This window comes from Camelus dromedarius, chromosome Y, assembly GCF_036321535.1.
Source record: "Camelus dromedarius isolate mCamDro1 chromosome Y, mCamDro1.pat, whole genome shotgun sequence".
NCBI lineage: Eukaryota > Metazoa > Chordata > Mammalia > Artiodactyla > Camelidae > Camelus > Camelus dromedarius.
The window spans coordinates 17,131,004-17,147,820 of NC_087473.1; the positions used below are offsets into that span (position 1 = coordinate 17,131,004).

At 44.8% G+C, this 16,817-nt stretch overlaps 1 protein-coding gene across 4 annotated transcripts in view; it reads left to right on the top strand.

Moving 5' to 3' along the window:
• LOC135320456 (neuroligin-4, X-linked) overlaps positions 1–16,817 on the top strand; it is a 303,270-nt gene that overhangs the window by 21,411 nt on the left and 265,042 nt on the right. For 3 of the 4 annotated variants that reach the window (XM_064483594.1, XM_064483597.1, XM_064483596.1), the window contains one exon: positions 11,881–12,048. The gene's annotated coding sequence lies outside the window, so the exon portion shown is untranslated. Of the gene's footprint in view, positions 1–11,880; positions 12,049–14,994; positions 15,082–16,817 lie in introns of all 4 variants that reach the window. The other variant, XM_064483595.1, reaches the window with a different exon arrangement.

A 16,817-nucleotide genomic window follows, 5' to 3' on the forward strand; every position in this document is an offset into this window, starting at 1 on the left:
CATGTGCCCGTTGGCCATCTGTATGCCTTCTTTGGAAAGATGTCTGTTTATATCCTCTGTCCATTTCCTGATTGGGTTGTTTGTTTGTTTTTTTGATATTGAACTGTAGGAGCTGTTTGTGTATTTTGGAAATTGAGCTTTTGTTAGTTGCATTGTTTGCAAAGATGTTCTCCCACTCCATAGGTTGTCTTTTTGTTTTGTTGATGATTTCCTTTGCTGTGTAAAAATTAAACAAGTTTGATTATGTTGCATTTGTTTATTTTTTCTTTTATTTCCTTTGCCTTAAGGAGACTGACCTAAGAAAATATTGCTACAATTTATGTCAGAGAACGTTTTGCCTGTGTTCTCTTCTAGGAGTTTCATAGTGTCATGTCTTACATTTAAGTCTTTAACCCATTTTGAGTTTATTTTTCTATATGGTGTGAGGGAGCATTCTAACTTCATTGATTTACATACAATTTCTTTATTTTTTTTGACATGTAGAGTGTTTCTATAGCTTTACACTTATATTTTATTTTCAAATCCTGTGTATGTAAATCCCACATTCTTCATCTAAGAGGCTTTATTTATTTAGTTTTGTAGATTTTTGTGTACTATTTTGATTTGTAAACTTAATTTTTCTTTTTTAATTTTGTGTTGTGCTTGGAATCTATGGGATATTTTACTATTGAAAATTTCAAGTACTTGCAAGAATAAAAAGAGGAAAGAAAATGGAATAAGGCACCCCCAAGTACGCATCACTCAGACTCCGCAGCTGAGAACGCACACCCTAAAGTGTAATCTTTCCTATTTAACCTCATCCAGGGAGAAGGAATAGCTCAGTGGTAGAGCGCGTGCTTAGCGTGCACGAAGTCCTGGGTTCAATCCCCAATGCCTCCTCTAAAATTAAATAAACAAACCTAATTACCTCCCCCCCAAAACAAATAAATAAAAAAAATATATATTAACCTGATCTTTTTCTCCCGTTGTCACTGTGGCCACTTGTAATGCATCTAACAATATGTCAGTGTATTGCTTTAAAATATGAGAATTTCCCATGTAACCACTGTATCTTTACTTACCCACAATTCCTCAGTGTCATCAACTCTCAAGTTATAAAAGTCAAAGATGAATTTTTTTAATTAAAATTTAATTTAATCTTATGTATTTTTTAAAAATTAGAATACAGTTACAATGTGTCCGTCTCTGGCGTACAGCACAATGTCCCAGTCATGCATATACATGTATACATTCGTTTTCATATTTTTGTGAATGGTTTTCCAGCTCTCGCAAGGTCTGTGTGTTGCAGGAGGTTGATGTGTCTTTGGAGCTTCTTTTCCTGGGCCTGTCTCCCTCTCCATCTTTCTCATACAGATTCTTATTGCAGAAACGACTATTTCTTTTTCATCCTATAGAAAAGTAGGTTGTGGCATCAGCAAAATGCAGTACTCAAGTTATTTTTAAAAGAACGTGAGTGTTTTCCATAGCACTCAGGCTCAGCGCACCAGCTCCTTAGGGAGGAAGCACTTACCTGGGGCAGAGCTGTTTCATACGGCCGTGTGTTTGTGTGTGTGTGTGTGTGTGTGTGTGTTTGTGTGTGGGGGTGCCCTCTGGGATTACTGGATCTCGTTTTACCTGGTACCCACAGTGCTGACGAGAGGGAGAGATGGGGAGAGTTGGAAGGTAACCTCTTTTCCATCATTGCACACACAAAAGCTGCAAGTTTTTCCCCTTTGCCAACTCATACTAAACCGAATTGCATCAGTTGGGTTGAAGTCTGGGCTGTGGATTCTGTTTACAAAAATACAGACCAAACTCTTGGTTTGTTCTCTACTCCCTCCTGAACAGTTTTATTGAGATTTAATGGACCTATAACATTGTGAGTGTAAGGTGTACAATGTGATGATTTGATACATTTATATGTTGCAAATCAGTTACCACCATCTCCTTCCTAACACCTCCATCATGACACGTGGTCACCATTTCTTTTCCGTGGTGAGGATGTTGAAGATGTGCTCTCAGCAATTTTCACGTCTATGAGACACTCCTGTTAACTGCAGTTACCATGCTGTCCATTAGACCCCAGAATTTACTCATCTTCTAACTGGAAGTCTGTGCCCTTTACCTAACATCTCCCCCTTTTCCTCCACTCCCCAGCCCCTGGCCACCACCATTAATATTCTCCGTTTCTAAGTTTATTTCATCCTTCAGCACAATAGCATCCAGCCTTGGGGTACATGACTGCCTATTTGAGAAAAAAAAAAAAGATACTTATAAGATATTTACCTTGTAGAGCAGAATGAAAGAAACAACGTATCAACCTCTCAAAAAAAAAGAGTCTTGCTAGGAACAGCAAGATGTGCCCTACTTATACGTGTCTGTGCATCCTTGATAAACCCAACGTCTATAACATAGATTAGTGATGTTAAACTAATTGGTAGCAGATCATTGGAATTTAATACGGAACTGTGCGATAGAGAATTTTGCAATCTAGTAAGTGCTGAAGAAGATTGGAAAATGTGATTTGATTTACTCAGGTGTGTGGTGGGATTACATCTTTGTTAAAAACAAGATGTGTTCGCCTTCACACTCCTGGTGTGGGGGCTGGTGCAGCTTTTCGGGAGCTGGCTGTCAGCTGTTTAGCGAATCCCTGGATTCAAACGTCTGGATGCCTATGGCCCTTCCATCCCATGGAGGCAAAATCCATCCCGTGAGAGCAGGACCTCTGTTATAAAATGAGGGCCAGCCAGGGCAGGCCTTACGCAGGGGATTTCACTGTCTTTAGGGTTCTGTTAGTCCGTGATGCATGACAGGCAAGACCAGGAAAATTGGGCAAACGATATGCAATGAGAAGTCGTAACTGTATCATTTCAGACGTTCTTCTGCAAAGACTCGGCGTTATGAATTGTATCGGTTGTAAATGTGAATGACGAGGATGTTTGGGGACGGTCATGATCATTGCCCGTCATCGCAAAGGAAGAAGGCATCGATCTGTGTTAAGGGGGAGCTTTAGAGAAAGTTTAAAAAGAGAAACGAGAACAGAAAAATCCCCGATAAGTATCTTTCAGAACAAAGTGCCGGGCGAAACGCAGCGAGCTTATCTGAAATGGGGCAGAACCGCACTGCGATTGAGAGCTCGCTGGGTGGGAAGACAGGATGTGAACAATCAGATGCACAGGACGTGCTTTTCACTTCTGCAGACGAGCACAAGTTGGCGAGAGCTGCCTGTAACTCAGAAGTTACCAGCATCGCTGGGAACGGCACGAACGGGCTGCTCGGAGGATTTAAGCCTGTGTTGTATTTTCTGAACTGTTCCCTGGATTGATTAAAATTAGGTCCTTCAGCAAAATAGCAAGTCTTAACAGTCTATGAGTGAATACAAGATGGATTTATATGGGGGAAAAGTGTGTTTTTCACAGAGGTACTGTTAACCTCGGCGACTCAAAAATAGTATCATTCACCCAGAATGAATGCAGTTTAAGATTTGTCAGAAGTGACTGCAGAATAGGTCACTTTGTATTATTGTCTTTAATTTCTGTAATAAATGGGCACCTTTTACGTTTTTTATGATAAAAGGATTATGCAAAAACAGTGATTTTTATTCAGATGGTAATAAAACAGCAGTACATTCCTGTGTTTCATTTAAAGTGCTGACATCAGCTCCGAAATTGTTCCTGAAAGTCTGCATGACTCACACCAGCGAATTATTAGGATTTTGATTCTGTGCAGTTGGATCATAAACATGCAGGCTGTTCTTTCTCTATACACCCGCCTTCAGTATTTATGTTTGCTACAAAGAATCGTATTTCATTGTTTTCGCGTCGTAATTCAGACATACAAACGTTTTACTTTTTCTTGTCTACATGTTTAAGGCTTGGTCGTATTTTTGAAACGCGGATGCCGTGTCTAAAACGTTCCAGTGATAATTTTTAATTTGTTTTCAGCGTTAAAGGATAATTTTAATAATTTTACAATAAATTTAAAATTTTTATTGAATTAAAATGGTCCTAAGTGTTTGCTCCACACAGACGCTAGGCTCCAGCACGAATGGAAAGGGCAGTTTTTATTATGCAGTTACTGCAAACAGCTTTGGGGACGTGTGTGCAAATCGCCCCCACGTACAGTTCGGTTGCTGTTGTCCCCAGGTTTCTGGTGGATGCGTGTGTGAGTGTGAGTTCTGCAGGCAGCATACACCAGCCCTCCTTCTTCGTCCTGATGCAGGTGTGCAGAAGGCGGTCTTTGTATGATGAACAAAATACCCGGTTGAAAGTAAACACATCCAGCCAGTCTTCAGAATCTTCCGGTTCCAGAATTCCCATCCAAATGCATGTGTGTGTGATAGAGAGAGAGAGAGAGAGAGATTGATTGACTGGTCTAGACCAGTTTTCTTGTTCTGTTTCAGTCTAACACTAAAAACAAAAGCCAACAATTCGTGACCCTGCCATCCCATTTTACGACTAAACCCAGCAAGGGGGGTTGAATTATGTTTCTTGAAAACGTGTCCTCCAGTCCTAACAGCCCCCAGGACCTCCAAACATGGCTTGTTTGAAAGCAGGGTCTTCTGCAGACGCAGTTAAAATCAGGTCATTAAGGTGGGCTCTGAGCCCATGGGACTGGTGTCCTCTGAAGAGAGGAAGACGCCCCGTGAAGACGCAGACGTGCGCAGCGGGACACCTGGCGAAGGCAGAGGGACAGCCGAGGGCAGGACAGTGTGACCGCGGACGCAGAGACTGGAGGGGTGCGGTTACAAGGAGCGGACCACCGTTGATCACCAGCAAGCCTCCCAGACCTAGAAGACCCCAGAAGGATGCCGCCCCCTGCACAAGAGGCTTCAGACGGAGCGAGGACCTGCAGCACCTTGCTTTAGGACTTCTGGCATCCAGAATACATTCCTGTTCTTTTCAACTGGTCCTTAGTTCCAGCAGCTCTGGAGCTCTCCTACTGCAAAATGCGCAGATCACTCTAGGATTAGCCAAATGGCAACAGCCAGTCTGGGGTCGAGCTGGGTGAAGTGCAGACTCCCCACCGCCCGCCCCAGCTCTGTGCACATTCTCAGCCTTGCCCTGTTTCTCCGACACATTCCTGCATCTGGGGGACGCTGGTCTTCCACGAGCGGCTCCGTTGCATCGTGATTGTAAGGATGCCACGCGTTCTGGGGGTGGAGGTGGGATCCCCTTTTTAATCACAGTCTTTGGAACGGAAACAGCTTCGTTTACCCCTCGAGGGTAAAATGAGTGGGTTGGACCCATCTCCAGGCCCTTTCCTCCAAGTCTCATTCTGCCTGATTGGAGAGCTGTGATCATGGTAATTAAGACTCTTGATGTGAATACCGTTCGTTTTGAAGCGTGATTAGTGATGCCACGTGCTCCGTGGGTTTTTCTGAATGAACGTCACAGGGACTCGGTGCATCGTGGGGGGCACGTTGGAAAGAGGGGGCGGTTGGCACTCGGAATTGTGTCATTTAAAACCAATTCTGGGCGGATCGACCTGCCAAAGGGCATCTAACCTGTCGAAAGTCCAGATCACGAACCACAGGGTGGCATTCCCGGGATGAAAATCAAAACTGCACTAAAATTAGGTCGCCAGGTTTTGTCTTTCCCTCTCCCTTTTCCTGTGGTGTCTGGTGGTGAGGAAAAGTGAGGGGCACCGCTGGTTTTTCTGCAGGATGCTTTGCACTGAGAGCTTCTCCTGGGTGGGAAACGGAAGCCAGGGTGCAGATGCTGAGCCTTTCTCCTGTTTGTGGGCACGAGAGGGGACGTCCTGTCCCGTTAGTCATGCCTTCTCTCCTCCGTCCCCCTAGGAGCGGTTCCTTGACCTTTATCAAGTGGATGAATAGGAGCTTTTTAAATCTCCCAGGCGGCGTGAATGTCAGCCCCTTGAGAAGCACAATTGTGTGTTTAACACTCTGAGTGCCTCTTGCCTGGCGGGCGCTGGGCGGCCCTTGGCGGGTGGATGAGGAAGAGACACCAGCTCCGTGGTGGGGTCTGTGGTCCCCGGGGAGGACGGAGGCACATCTCAGACATGACCCAAGTGCCTGTGACATCCTTACTTTAATGAAGGTGGCAGAGTCACAGTTTATGGAGCTGGGCGCACAGGAAGATGAGCGAATGAGAGAGCTGGTTCCCGTCTTCTTGCTGAGATTTTCCATCCGTGGCTTCGGGGCTAAATTCCCGTCCGTTTTATTTCTGACCTCCTCAGAATAATACTGTTGGGGAGTTGGTTCCTGGAAAAAAAAGTGTTAAGTCCCAGATCTTCACTGCTTTTGAAGGAGGTCATTGAGGGCACTGTTCCTCCACACAGAGCATCTTGTTAAACCAAGACCCCTGGGGTCCACCCATCAGAGTTTCTGAGTCAGTGGATCCAGCACGGGACCCGATACCTTCGCACGTGAACCTGCTTGCTGCTCGTGGTCTGGGGGTCATCGTCTGAGGACCCCTGCTTTCACCCCCTTTTCAGGTTGTCTTTCCACAGACGACCTGTTTCATTTTCGGCTTCGATGTCCTATGTTGGCCTTTCCTGTTCGGAGGGTGGTGTCAACACCTCCGGGTCGCATCGTCCGCTTTCGACGTCCTGTCTCGCTCTGCTGGTTTACGAGTCATCTTCGTGTGTGCAGGTTCCCGGTCCATTCAGGCCAGTGCATGTTTATTGCGCTTGGACCATGTGCTCTACACGGAGGGATGTGAAGATTGGCAACAACCACCATAAAATCCAAGGGACCCAAGGGCGCTTGGACCAGACAAAGGGCTGGTTGTTCCAGGCTGCACAGAGCTCCTCCTGCTTCAGAGGATGAGAAACCCCTGAGCAGAGCATCATTCGTTCATTCATTCACTTGATTCTTTGATCACCATGTGCTCACATCTTATTTTGAGAAGGTCACCTTGCTAGATACTGCAGGACATAGAAACATAGACGAGGTGCAACCCCTGATCCAGTGAGGTCACTTTCCAACTGCGTCGCTGGTGCCGTCCAGCTGTAAACGGGGAGACGCAGTTCGATGGAGGTGTGAGGGCACTTCTGCTGTGCGCCACGGGTCACACAGTCCGAGCCTGCTGCCCTGGGGAAGGAAGGGGACCACGGCAGGGTGCTCGTGCTTCTTGGAAGCTGCTCTGCCACCCAAGCGTTTCCACAGGAGGTGGCTGGTGCGCTGTGTCTCAGAGGACGGACAGGATTTTGTCTCAGAAGGGGAGAGGGAGTAAATACAGGGGTCAGCAAGTGTTGGGGGAAGGCGTGGGCTGAGTCCGTGCTGCTGCGTGTGGCGAATTAAATTGAAGCTGGAGCATTTTAGCTGAAAGCCAGTTGATATGATGCTGGGGGCAGCGGAGAGCGCAGAAAGGAGGTGTTTGCGGAATGTCAGCTTTGCGGTGACAAGCGTGACGGAGGCAGGGAGCAGTGACGGTGCACGGTGACGGCACGAGGCTAATTGCATTGTTATTTAAGATCGCGTGATGGTGGAGGCTGAGGAAAGGCAGCTGCTTTGACGCGCCCCGGAGGCCCTGGGAATATGGCAGTGGCAGGACCTGGCATCCTGTTGGGCACAGAACAAGCCACGGAAGGAGCCCCCAGAAGTTGGGGTTATATTTTGGGGGTCACTTTAATGACGGGGAGAGGGAAGGTTCAGAAGTTGAGCAGGCAGGTCAGCGTTGTCCGATAAAACACTGTCAGATCTGGGAGATGGACAGGGAACCTGTTCCTTTTTCGCTGATGTTCAGGAAATGGACAGACTTCAAAAGATGATCCGTTGTTCACCCCACCTACTCTCTTACTGTTACTGTTTTCCTTCCTGAAACTGGTCTCACATCTTCATTATCAAGACCTTCTCAAGCATTCTCATCGTCTTTCCAAAAAAACCTATTTAGGCCCTAACCCATAAGCCCTGAAGGAACTCTTCATACGAAACATTTATTTACTCTCTCCCCCTCTCCTGCTTTCTGTTGGGCAGCACCCCCGGCCCCCACTGGTGGTCCAGCTCTCCGCGGGAGCGGCCAATCCCTCAACAGAGCCCACATCCTCCTTGGATTGTGTCCGTAGCCTCCGACATGTTCATTGTCTGTCTGATGGGGCTTTTGCCCTCCTTGAATTCCAGAACTCTCCTCTCTAGCCTTTCTGTTCTTTCAGTTAACTCTTTGTGACTCTTCTGCGTCTTCAATTATGTGCTGCTCCCTAAATTCCAGCTTCGAGACTATCCCACATCACTTTGGATCGCCTCCCTTCCACCCAGGAGACCCACGTGTCTCTACTTCCTGCCCTGAATTCTCTCTCAAGCTCCACCCAGCCTTTCCCGTTGCGTTTTGGACAAACGTCTCCCGTGTTCTCTGCCAAAAACTTGTCCAAAGTCGATTCACTCTCTTTCTCACCAAGCTTGCTCTGTTCTCTGCATTCTGTTTCCCCATGAATGGCATCTTCCCTACACAGTCCCTCCCCTTGCTCTCTGAATCTCCTGTCCTCATTTTGTCCCCAGTATCAATTTCCAGGTCTTAACGATTTCCCCAGCAGAGGTACCTCCTCCACTTTCCTTGATCATCTTTCACTTTATCTTTTATTTTATTTTTAATGATTTTTCATAACGTCCTGTCTAGCCTTTCACACTCTTCGATCTATTTTTCAAATCTATTCCCTGTTCTAACATCTTAAACAATAGGTTGCATAAAACAGCTATCCTATTCAGGAACCGCCCACAAGCATCCGTCTGCGTACTTCCTGGTGCATCTAAACCGAGCATGGCTGGGAGGCCCTGCACTTGGTTTTTTTTTTTTTTTTTTTTTTTTGCTCTCTCTTAATTCTTCTCACACTTTCTTTCGACCTGAGATACACTTATATTCCCCTCTCCCGTATTATTTGGGAAAAACACTCCTTTATTTCTCCTTTACACGCTCAACCATACTACTGAAAACACATGTAGGATTTTTTTTTCCCCGCCACACCAAGCCATTCTCCAGGACACCAGCTGGGTGTCCTACGATTCAGTCCCATTTGACAATAACTGGAGTTGGTGAAGACCCTACAGGTTAGGGACTCAGACTTAAGACTGCTCCCCTGCCCCTACTTCAGACGCCAACTGCCAACAGCAGGTCCCCCCAGATTATTCACAACTTGGCTACCAATCGGAGGTTCCCATGATTCCATCATCTGCTAGAACAGTTCATAGAAGCCAGGGAAACACTTCTGTAATGGTTTCCAGTTTATTTGACAATAAAGAACATGATACAGGAGACAGATGAACTGTAAGATGAAGAGATACAGAGGGTGAAGTCTGGAAGCACCCTGAGCTCTGTGCTTCGGGGATTTTTATGGCAGCCTCGTCATGTAGGCTTTAGCAGTCGTGAGCTCAATCCGCAGCCCCTCCCCCTTTTCTAGAGGATTGGGGGGTGGGGCGGGCCGGGGGGTGGTGAGGCTGAAAGTCCCAACGTTCTAACTATGGCCTGGTGTTTCTGGTGATCAGCCACTGTCCTGAAGCCATTCAGGAGTCCACCCAGAGTCATCTCATTAGAACGAAACACACCCAGGGCATTCCAGGGGATTTGGGACTCTGAGTTAGGAAGCAGGTTCCAAGGTCAAAATATTGTAATGAGAGATGCTCCCGGCGCTCTCATTGCCTGGGAAATTCGAGGGGACCTAGGAGCCCCATGGCAGGAACCGGGGCAGGCACCTATATATGCATTTTCCATTATTTCACTCAAAGACATACTTTGTGCATCACGTGGGGCCAAGGTTGCCTTCCGCCCACGCCTTCCTCCCCCTTGGATGTGCATCACTGGCGATCGTCTTTGGTGACAATCCGCTTCCACCGGAGGACCCCGGCCGCCGGATACTTCCAACTGTGTGGACTGTAGTCGCTGACTTCCCACGTTTCAGTTTTCTCCCCTGTTACGAGGGTTATGAAGAGAGTTCTTACCTCTAGCGACGTTCACAAAGTAAATAAGTCAGTGGAGCTTCTAAAGGACCTTAACCTCTAGGCACGGAACAAGCACTGGCGCTTGCGTCTTCCTAGTGTCTGTCTTTGACCTTGTGTTCCTCCTTCTTTGCCTAAAATATTTTACAAAGCGTGGCTTCATATTACACTTGGGCTACGCCCCCCAAATTCCTTTCGGTGACCCCCTCTTTGGCTTTACAGAAGGAGCGTCTTTTCTACCCCCCAGTTCCAGCCCATCTCGTTCTCTGATGATGGCAGTGCTGGTGTACCAGTTGCCTTTGGGTTTTGTGACCCAACTCGGCAAGTGAGGGCACAGCGCGTGCCACTCCCCGTGCCCGGACGGACCGTCCTGCCCTCTCCCCGCTTGAAGTGGGCTGCACGCTGCTCTGCTGTTTCAGATCTCTGCTGTTTCTCCTTCCTTCTCAGTTCTCACCCAAACTTGAAAGCATTCTTAGCGTTTTGTCTGTATGTGTGTGTGTGTGAGTGAGACGTGATTTATTTCTAAATGCCTGCGCATGTTTTAAAATCTTTGCCTGTATTCACATCCCTAGAGTTTTTACAAATTTTTCTTCTGTATTTTTTTAAAGACAGTATCACAGAAAATCTTGTGTCCGATTTCTCATTCTAGTCCACGCCTAGAAAATTTAGAGGGCTACGTTTTAGGAACATTAAGGATTTTTGGAGCTTAATCATTTAAAGTCTTACATGAAACCCATAAACCTATGTTGCATCGCTGCTTTTTTGAACTGTTCACTGGATGGACGGCTGTGGTTCTTTTTCATTTTACTGTAAATATTTGGGTCAAAATTAGCAATGCAGACAAGAAAGGAATTTCTTGGGAGTTCATCAGAATTCTGGGAGGCTTTGGGACGAGAAGGATTGTGTAAAATCGATTACCTGTATTTTAGGTTACTTGTATTAAATTCTAAAGAAAATTTTTTCTCTTCATTTCTTTTTTCTCTTGGATTTTCATCATGCTAAAAATTAAACAATCCAGAAAATTGGGAGTAAATCCAAGACAGAAACATACGTTTTATTAAATATGCATCTTTTCAAAAACGAATGTAGTTTGGAAGATTGTTCTGTTTGAGAGAAAGGAGATAAAATCTGGGTTGGAGAAATTAGGGTGCAAATTAAGGTGATTTATGTTAATTTGAACATTTAAATACACATCTAGAAATATCCACGGTGACGCTGCTAAAACTTAGAGATAACTTCCCTTTTCTTTTCATCTGAGCGGGCATTTTTATTTGTAGCCACTCGCAAAAGTCCATCAAAATTAAACGTGTCCCTCCCATTTTTCTTTTAGAATGTTAGCACGTCATTGTGACTCAGAGGAAAACTTAATACATGGTGGCTGGTGCAAGTTCTTTTTCTTCTTAATTTAAATGTGTCTGGAATAGCTTTGGGCTTTAAAAATAAGTTTAATAGTTTCCTGTTGGTGTGCAACTAGATGTAGACGTTGGTGATAAGTGAGGTCAGATTCTTGGGAGTCCTTAGCTGTGACCTTGGCACAGACTCCTTCAGGACCTTGGACAGTCCCATGTGGTTTCCGTCTCACGGTTCCGGTGACAAATACGGTCTTCCTTCGAAGCCGTCTGCAATGCCACCTGCTGAGGGCTTCCCAGAGCTGTTACATCTTCTGCCCACGGCGCTCTGTTCCTTGATCAGTGATGCACATGCTGTTGCAATTCTCTCTAAATGCTTTTGCTTTAACGATGCACCCCTGCCCCTCCCCACCAAGAGACCCCACGTCCTCGAGGGCCACGTGCCTCTTTGGAATTCCTTTTCCTGTCCTCTTTTCCCATTCAAAGCCTGCTGTGCTCGACAGATATTCGTGGAATGAAATAACCTTGGATTTCCAGACAGTGTTTATTGTACATTTTTTAGGGACAAGAGACTAAAATCATGCTCGAACCAACTTTAAGTCAGAGCAACGTCGGCAGCATCTTTTATGAAAGTATTTTCGATCCTTTTCCCTTATGTTCCAGGTGTCTTTTTGACCTGCTCCCCAGGGCGAATGGGAATGGCTGTCAACGTCTCTGCGAAGCCCCAGGTCTTCAGCTGTGAAGATGAAATTCTGTGGCGAGTCTTACTGGACGCGCTGTCGTAGCATGGAATAGACCAGCTCGGCGTCTGCGTCTGATCTTCCGCCAAAGGTCTGTGCGCTTTGACTCGTGTATTCTCCGTGTGCTAAAATGCCGATCACATGGCGTCGGGTTTTTATGGTGACGTTTGCTTATATATCTGTGATTTGTAAATGTTGGGTTTGCCTTGACCAGTTAATATCAAGCATCACACATGAGTGATCCTCGTGTTTAAAGGAAGCTTTTACAGACGAATCAGTAGCTTATTAGGGATCGTGTAAGCCTTTACAAGTGATCTGTATATGGTGCCGTATAGTTTTGCATGAAAGCAAATTATAAAGCGTAATTTCTTACTCATTTCAAAATAATCAGCTACTTGATGTCCTATTTGCCTGCGTTCAGGACTTCTGCAACAGGTTGTTGCAACCCAACTTTCACAGAATCATCCATCCGTGTTTTAATCCAGGAAATTTATTCTTTCATCTCTGAAATATCTTAGCCACATATCTCTGTCTTAGGATGGTAGTTTCAAATACATGAAGTAAAGCTTACGACCTCATGGCCGGCCCCCCACGGAGCCCGGTAGCAGAAAACAGATGAGAAAAATGAAAGAACGATTATTTGAATATAGGAATGTCCACAATTAGCATTCCACCTTGATATCAATAGTTAACACCAAAATCTCAGCGGGTTAAAAAAAAAAGAGGGGGGGCACTGCCTTCTTTCTGGCTTTTTGGGGTGTTTGGAGGTTTTTGATACAAAAAGCAGTCTGAGAGGATGTTAGGCTGTGAACTGACACACGTAGGGCTATCCTTTGAGAAGAAGTTACAAAAATATTTGGAATGAATTTCCCCTTGCACAGGAAACATAGTCCAATCTGTGTTGATCGTACTTAGCAGGGCCCAGTAACGGAGCTAAGGACGGTGAAGACGGCACCGGGGTGGGTGGCAACATTCCTGCCATGTGAGTGAAACACTAGAGGATGTGAATATTTTCTTCCGTCAGATTTTAGGAGCACCCGATTTGAAAATAAAGGAAACTCATGCCAGTACTAATTCCTTAATATTTCCATCTCACTCGTGCCCCCTAAAAACCATCTCAGCGGAATCAAGCAAGCCAAGAAACAGACAAAAACTCAAACCCAAAATCCTAAGTCAAAGAATGTTTTCCTTGACCACCTTACAAGCACGGTCCATCAGACATGACTCGCTCGTTTTGGTAGGACCTTTCCTGACACACACCTGCAGCGTTCACGTTGCGATTGTGAATTTAACGCTTGCCTGTGGCTGCAAGCCAAGATACGATCTCCGATCAAGTGAAACAGAGCCAGTTTCTAAGTTGTGACATTATTCGTACAGGGTGAGAACAGCTAATACTGCGTCAGCGTTTGCTCGGTGCATCGCTCGCTGAGGGTGTCTTTGCGACTGACACCAAGTAACCTTTCTGTCGCTGATGAAACCTGTTTCGGATGCAGATTCCTCACAGAGTGGGGACTGAGGACGGGCAAGAGACATGACGTGAACTCCTGCACCTGCGATAATGTCGCGGTGTCGATGGAAGACAGACTCCCCTCTTTGAGCCCCACTGCACCCATCCCGGCTCCGTGATCTTGGGCGAGTTCGCCGACACCTCCCTGACTTTGGCATTTCCACTACTGGACGTAATGTTACCTCTTGTGCTCATTACGACACAAAGAGTCTGCGTATAAAATAACGTGTGAAAGGCTGACCCACCGTAGACAGGTTTCTTGTGATAACAATTACTGTTATATTGGGTTGGGGAGGGAGCTTGGTGCTGTGATGAGTGAGTGGTCTTTGAAATCAAGCCAGAGTTACGTCTGACTCTGCCGAACAGCTTACGCGTTGCGGGACTTGACCTCGGAGCATCGGTGTGCCTAAATGGGAAGTCTAGGTGATGGTCCCTATTCCGCCTGTCTGTGGCAGGGTCAGCTGTCAGTGAATGCACTTATGATTGTCGTTACCTAGAAGTTCATTTTCACCAAGGTATTTTAATCAACGGTGTTTACGAGATAATAACTAAATATGCTCGGTGTTAGTAGAAAGAGGAGGCTTGCTTGAAAGGCATCCTTTAGAGAGAAGATTCCATAGTGAGATGACAAGAAAAGTGCCAAATGATCCGGAGATGATAACTGATAAAATGGTGACTGGTTTTGTCTCTTGGGATGGCCCAGAGAGTGGGGCAGGCTTGGATTCTGTCCCTCTGACCCACTGCTGGAGGAATAGAAAAATCTCTGCAGGCTGAAGATTCGTTCTTACAAATAGATGACTTCTAACAGGTTACATTGATGGCTTTCACAAATTAAATTTTGCAAGGATTTTATTTAATTTTTATTTTTATTTGCAAGGATTTTAAATTCTTTTTTTTAACTTTATATTTGTGTTGTTATTTATTTATTTTTATTTATTGATTTTTAACTGAAGTACAGTCAGTTACAATGTGTCCATTTCTGGTGTACAGGACAGTGTCCCAGTCATGCGTATACATACATATATTCTTTTTCATTAAAGATTATGACAAGGTATTGAATATAGTTCCCTGTGCTCCCCAGAAGAAATTTGTTTGTTTGTTTGTTTTAACAATTTTTATAGATAGTGGCTAACGTTCCACAAATCTCAAACTCCCAAAGGATTTTAAATTCTTAGCTTAAAATAAGCTAGGTTTAACATAGATGTGGGACTGCATGGATGAGCGATCTCCAAGGAGAATTTAATGGTGCCCAGATGAAGGCAGATGAGAAGTATATTGGTAACCGCCAACTGTCTCAATGTATTCTAGATTCTCAAATTGCATGTGGACTTCAGTGTTTGGACATAGAATCGACATTTTGCCATAACCGTGTATGTTAGGAATCAGTTAAGAGTTACCTTATGCCGTTACCACCTCATTCTTGTAAACTACCCAAAAGAAAGCTTAGAAGGAATGTAGCATTGGATTGGAAGCATAGCGCCATCTCTTTTACTGAGTGGAGAAATCTCTCTGTCTCTCTCATTTTAATAGGGAAAAGTGTGCTGAGATGGAAAAGAAATCAAGTAGGTTTCTGTGGAGGCATTCTTAAAGGCATCTTCTTAGAAGGACAAGGTAGTGGTAAGTATCCCCCCAAAAAACCACCAGTAATCTCCATAATCTAGCTTATCTGGTTGACGCATTTACAGCCTGGTTGATTCAAATCTAGCCGGAGTTTCAGATTACGTTGCTGGTGAAAGTCGTTTTGTTTTGTTTTGGTTTGTTTTAAAAGATCTGTTTGAAATTCACCCAAGTGCAAAGCAGTGGTTTCAGGCTGGCTTGGAGTGCTCATAATGGCACGCTTTGAGAATTTGGGATTCCGTAATAATTGTATGTTTCTCCAAATAGCCACAATGCAGAGTATATCTCATTACATAGACAGGAGAGTCAGCCCTCTGACTCACGTTGTGTAAATCCTCCTGGAATTTGCCCTCATCCCCTCTGGCCGCGGGGAATCCACTCTATTCTGTGTAAGCACCTCAAGCTACGGGGGCATCTGAACCACCCCAGCATTTCATATTATTGTTCTTGGGTGCAGCCCCTGGAGAGTGCGATACGAAGTGTCAGGTGTGCTTCTAGTGCAACCTGAGGGCCCACTGAGACCACGGGATCATTCTCTTCATCAGAAAGCCGGATACAGAGCACAGCTGAAGGAAGGGAAAATGGGTGGAATGTTTCGATCGTCTATGGGTGTGAGGTTCTGTAAAACTCAAAACTGGGACTCTTTCCCACCATGTTTAAGTTTCAGCAAGAATGTGTTTTGATACATTTCAAGTAAAGGGTGAAGACTTTTCAAGGCTTCGCTGTCAATTCAAGCCCTGTCGGGACAGTATTCATGATTTTATGGATACAATAGTGGCTGTTTACCGACTTTCTTGTCGATTTGAGCGCCATAGCTTCCAAACATTTTTCAAAGTTTAGACCCTAAGTAGCTTTTGGGTGTCTGTTTACAGTTAACCACCTAATATCCTTATCTGCACCCTGTAACACGCTTCTGTAACTTTCCTGCATTCTAGAAGATTCTCAAGGTCTCACCCTTCATCCAACTCCTTTTTCCAACACACCAGATTTCCAAACTCCTCTTCTTGTTCCCTGCTGGAGAAAGAAATGCTAGTTTTTTTTTTCAAATATTTTTTAAACTTTTTTTCTGTTTTTATCCTTATCTTTTTTTTTTAATTTTTAAAAAATTTATTTTTTTGGAGGGGGGGAGATAATTAGGTTTTTTATTTATGTATTTATTTTTTTTAATGAAGATGCTGGGGATCGAACCCAGGACCTCACGTATGCTAAGCTTGCACTCTATCACTTGAGGTAGCCCTCCACCCCCTTTTTCACTCTTTTTTTAAAAAAAAAAATATTTTGGGGGGAGGTAATCAGGTTGATTAATTAATTAATTAATTTTAAATTTCTTTTTTTTCCCTTTTTTTTTTAGTTTTTGTGGGAGAAGTAATTAGTAATCATTTTTTGTGGGACAATTTGGTTTTAGAGGAGGTACTGGGGATTGAACCCAGGACCTCGTGCACGCTAAGCACATGCTCTGCCACCGTCCCCCATCATAGATAATTTGTGATTAATAAAGAAAGATGAGTGCTGGCCCCCTTTGTGCTGTTAACATGCAAATGTGGAAGATGCTCGTGGATGAGAAAACAGACGGTCAGTTGTCTGTCTTTATTGCGCACGGAGGTACCTGTTTCATCAAGGGGGCTCAGCGTATACACACATTTCTCGTCAGCACATCCAGCTCAGCCATCAGCAGCCGTACGAGACGTAAATCCCTTTGTCTTCCCATTTTCAAAACACTTTTTTAAAAAAAACTG